General features: G+C 44.3%; 1 protein-coding gene across 1 annotated transcript in view; it reads right to left on the bottom strand.

Annotated features, from left to right (window-relative positions):
• Positions 1-5,000, bottom strand: part of LOC135908556 (neprilysin-1-like) — a 72,545-nt gene that overhangs the window by 55,452 nt on the left and 12,093 nt on the right. The gene's annotated exons all lie outside the window — the stretch shown is intronic.

The raw sequence follows: 5,000 nt of genomic DNA, 5'->3' as shown, positions 1-5,000 counted from the left end.
AGGCAGACTCGCCAATAAACATTTCTTATGCAACCTCATGGACTCAAGGCTGGCAGTTCTGACACCCTCGCTACCTTATGAGCTACAAAAATGGAGAAGAACAAACCTCCATTTTTTTTCGTTGTTCATAACCGCTGGAAGCCACCAGACACTGAAGCGAAGGATAGCATGGTGTAAATTAAATGTTCACTTAATTGAAATGTTCAAAAATATGTGGAAAAATAATGAATCTGGGAGAAAGGACAACTTGCCACGAGTTGAAGAAGAACCCACTTCTCCAGCACTACGCGTTGGATGATCGACACGAATTAAGTTAGGGCGACAGTGGCTATTCGTCGCCTTTCTTCGACATTTGCGCGTGTGTGTGCTAGACTTAGCACTGGCAATGATAGCCACTGCCGTGGCCATAGGTGGTGCTGGCTAACACCCTACCATCTACCACGCATAAACCGACACCCAAGAAAGTGTGGACACGGCGACGGCAAAGTCTTCTTGGCCTTCCGTTTTTGTTTGTTTGTTTTTTGAACAGCCAAAGCCTGTATAGATACTTTGCAATGTCGTGCTATAGACGGCACCATACTTGATCACGTGGACGCGCCGCCATGTCTGCCATGTGTTTGGGAAAGCCGGACCTGGAGCGTGCGTTTACGCCCGCGCACACAGTAGCGAGATTCCGACGCACCCCTAAATGGATGACGGCTGAGAGCTATGACGTGAAGGGTATTTATTTAGATTGTCCAGTCGAATTAGTTTTAAGCTTCTCTCCTGATAACCCATGCACTGGCGTGTTCGGGTGCAAGCTTCCAAACGGTCCGTCAAAAAGATGGAGGACGCTTAAGCTTCGCCTTTACGAGTGGAACGCGACAGCATTCAAAGATCCCTGACTGCTTCTCACGCTTCCGGGCCACTGGAGCGTATGTAACCGTAATCTTCACTGGGAAACGCTGGGCGCGAACGCTATGCACGAAGGTGGGCTTTCTGGTAGAAACGCGGCCTCTTGCGTGGACCACGCTGCGGCGGAGGCGAACGCCATCTGGAGGTATTGCAAGGAACCGAGCGCGCCGCTCCGTGGCCTCCAAGATACTCACGCGCCGGCGCGCGCAAATGGCGAAAGCCGTGACCGGTCTGTGAATGGTAGAAACGCTGGAAAAGGAGTTGGTTTGAGTTTTCGCGTAACATAATAACGTTTTCTGACATAGTCAAATTACAATCCGACGCTATCACGTCTGTAGGTGTCTTTAAGTCGTATGGTATGGCATGAAGAACTTTATTTGGTCCTGAAGGTCAACCATAGGTTGACGCGGGTCGCTCCCACGTTGGGACTGTCAGGCCGAGCACTTCAGCCACATCGCAGGCCTTCTGGACTGCCCGTAATTGGTCAGAGAGTGATTCGCTGTGTAGCATTTGCCGCCACCATTCTTCTTCCTTGTCACAGTCTGTGAAGACCGCGGGGCACTGCCAAAGCATGTGGTCAAGAGTAATGATGCCATTGCACTTATTACAGTTGATTTGAGTTTCCCTCTCAGGATAGATCCTGTTAATAAGATCTGGACTTGGGTATGTTCTAGTCTGTAGCAAACGTAATGTGACCGCTTGGGCTCTGCAAAGCTTACTGTGTGGCAATGGGTACTACTATTTACTACTATTTTATGGGTACTATTTTTCTACGTATTTTAGCTTGAGAGATTCAATTAACTCAGTGGTTCCCTTGCACCACACGGAGGGCCTGTGTATGGGTGGTTCCAAAATCCTTTTGCCGAAACGATGTCCGACGCCGGATTTTCTACGACACGGGGCCCTTAACGCTATCGCGTTAAAATATTAGAGCTAACGTGATGCTTCAACCCGGATGCTATGTCCCGCGCCCTACGCGTTCCTTTCTTCATCTTCGCGGTGCACAATTATCTAAGCTCTACATCCTGTGTGTTCCGTGTTCTCAAGCGCACGAAATGCAACGAGCCTTCGCACTCACATTTTTCCAGAGCTATACTCGCACACGTTCTGTAGGAACTGCAGCCGTGGTTCGAGCTGTAGTACAGACAAACATCGACTATAATGCAAAGGTACAAACTGATTGTGGCGCTACTAGCCTTTGCCTTTTATATTTAACGTCCGTGGGTGTGCAGGACTCTGTGTGGTGTGGATTTCTGGCCCTATGACCTGGTTTTCTTTCATATTTTACTACATATACATGTTTACATTGTTGTTTCTGCTATGCGAAATTGAGTAGCCGTCACCATTACAGGGTGACTACATCTCTTTCTGTTATTTTCATTTCAATAATACAAAACGGAAGACGAAGATAGCCTTGGCTATGGGCCTGCTGGCCGAAATGTCGGGGACGCGGCTTCTGCAAAGTGCCTATACCTAATGGGGCACAGGTGAGCACCAATTACGTGTCCTATCCCCTTATTTATTCATACCGTACTGTCACTACGACTTGCAATGAATGCGATGATATGCGATGAAGGTGCAAAATAGCCTTCATACTCCGTATTTCGAATACTCTGAGCTTTTCTACTTACGTACACGTCTGAGCTATGTTCCTGCAGAAGCTACTGTCGCAACCATATCAATGAAACTCCGCGGTTGACATCTGGATAACGTTACCTTGTATTAGGTTGTCCGTTAAAACGCGATCGAGAAAGATTTCGATGGCAAAGAAACTGGCTTGTGTGCTAGTTTGTTTCAATTACTCTTTCTTTCTTTCTTTAATTCCTTTCTTCTTCTTTTTGTGCCAAAAGTGAAGTTAACTTCATTAAATACCGCCAGTCGCCTCGTGTCTCCCACAGCTACCCTGCCGGTACATTTGGCTGCCTTCTGTACCTACTTGTACAGCACCTGATTTCTTATCTCATTTGGTGTGACTCGTTCGTGTTCGACAATAACTTTTACCTGTGGTATGGTTTCTTCGTAAGAAAAAGTGAAATATAGCTCGCTTATAAGACAATTTTGGTTAGTTGTTTCCTTACGAATGGGCAAAATCAGTACGCAAAGAGGGGCATAACGATGGAGACAGACACAATGTGCTGATCGTTTTCGATAGAGGGCGCTTCTCCGTACAAGTCCTATCTGCGCAGCCAACGCGTTTGAGCACGCACTGCAAAATTTAAACGCGAGCTGATTACGTTGGTGAAAGAAGTTTCTGTGCACTTTGACTGTGTTATGGTGTCAAACATGCGTACCTCATGATGGTATTATATTAGAATTCAGAAGACTGGGAAGAGTTTGTGTTTTTCACGCGCTCAATGTTGGACGTTGGCTAACGAAGTCTCGGATACTCGTTCGAGCGAGAGAAAGCACGTAGCGTTGGCTCGCCTCTGCTGCCGCTATACGTCATGGCAGCGTTGCGGCATTAAGTGTCCGCGGTGATCGAGTTCTACCTGTTAACGTTTGCCAGCGCGCGCGTGACACTGTACTTATTAATTTGATTAGTAAGCGAATGTTTACTGCAGCTTTTACAGCCGGTGATACTACGAACCTTGATCCGTTCAGTTGTCTAACACTGCGTTATCGCTATCAATACGTTGCCTTTCGGGCGAAACTGCGAGTGTTTTTTACAGTGCCTTTTTGGACCAGGTCCAGGGACCAGGGCCAGGTAAAACTGTAGTGATGTCTGTTACAAATAAGAAAACAAAACTTAATTTCCCTTACGGTACTGGCAACGGCATTCTCAGAACAGTAACTGAAAAGAAATACCTTGGTTTGATTATTTCTGATAATCTCAGCTCTAAAACCCAAGTACAAAACATTACCAAAAAAGCAATGAACAGTTTATACTTCCTTAAGCGCACCTTGCGCTTGGCGACTTCAGATACCAAGTTACTCGCATATAAAGTCCTTATCCATCCAATCTTAGAATATGCAAACGTCGTCTGGTTTCCATATATGCAAAAAGATATACACATGCTCGAATCAGCTCAACGAAAAGCTGTTCGTTTTATCTACCATAGATACCGGCGCACTGATTCTCCCACAGAGCTGCTTTCCTACGCAAGCCTAGACACCTTATCAAGCCGCGTCACGCTCCATAGACTCAAGTTTCTTTATCAATTAATTCATAACGCATTTAACATGGATCCTGCTACTTACATTAGTTTTAATCGTTCTAGAGAAACACGTCACAAGCATTACTTTACGATTAATGAATACTCTTGTGCTAACAGCACATATTACTTTTCCTTCTTCCCTCAAGCCAAGAGAATGGAACGGCCTAGATAAATCTATAACTGCGCAGGATTCCTTGAAAAAGTTCACTGAGCTCGCAGTCTCGTCAGTCTTGTCAAAAATCCAGACCTGATGACCATGTTCAGACCGTATTGATATTGTGTTGTTGCCAACTCGGTGTGTAACTGGCGTATTACTGTACTGTACTGTATACTGTATTCCTGTATCTTGCTGATAAATCCACTCCTGTAACAGTCCCAGTGGGACTAACAGTATGTTAAATAAAAAAATTATAGCACGGTATTTATCGGAAGTCATTGCGGCTGAAGCCCGACGGCGCCAAATATATATATATATATATATATATATATATATATATATATATATATATATATATATATATATATATATATATATATATATATATATATATATATATGTATATATATATATATATATATATATATATATATATATATACATGCACCTTTTGAAAACGTTCGGTGTAACAGTTCAGTGTTCAGTGTAACGTTCGTGCGTGCGCGCTCGCGTGTGTGTTTGTGTGCGTGTGTTCTCGCATTTCAGAAATGTGTTCTAGATGGAATCAGCATTGCAAGATACCTCTTGACAGCCATCTATCGCCTAAATGCTGGCACAGGGATCAACGCAAAGATTGGTTTCGAGGTTTCTCTAATAGAGGAAAGCTTGATACACGACACTTATTTAGAATTATTTCCAAGTTCCCAAATAAGTACCGCACTAGTGTGTTCCAGTCATTTTTTTTTCTACACACGATAGGTGAGTGGAACAACTTACCTATTACTGTTGTTACC

This window comes from Dermacentor albipictus, chromosome 9, assembly GCF_038994185.2.
Source record: "Dermacentor albipictus isolate Rhodes 1998 colony chromosome 9, USDA_Dalb.pri_finalv2, whole genome shotgun sequence".
Classification (NCBI taxonomy): Eukaryota; Metazoa; Arthropoda; class Arachnida; order Ixodida; family Ixodidae; genus Dermacentor; species Dermacentor albipictus.
Note: the sequence above shows the minus strand (reverse complement) of the source record. Positions and strands in the feature narration are given on the sequence as shown.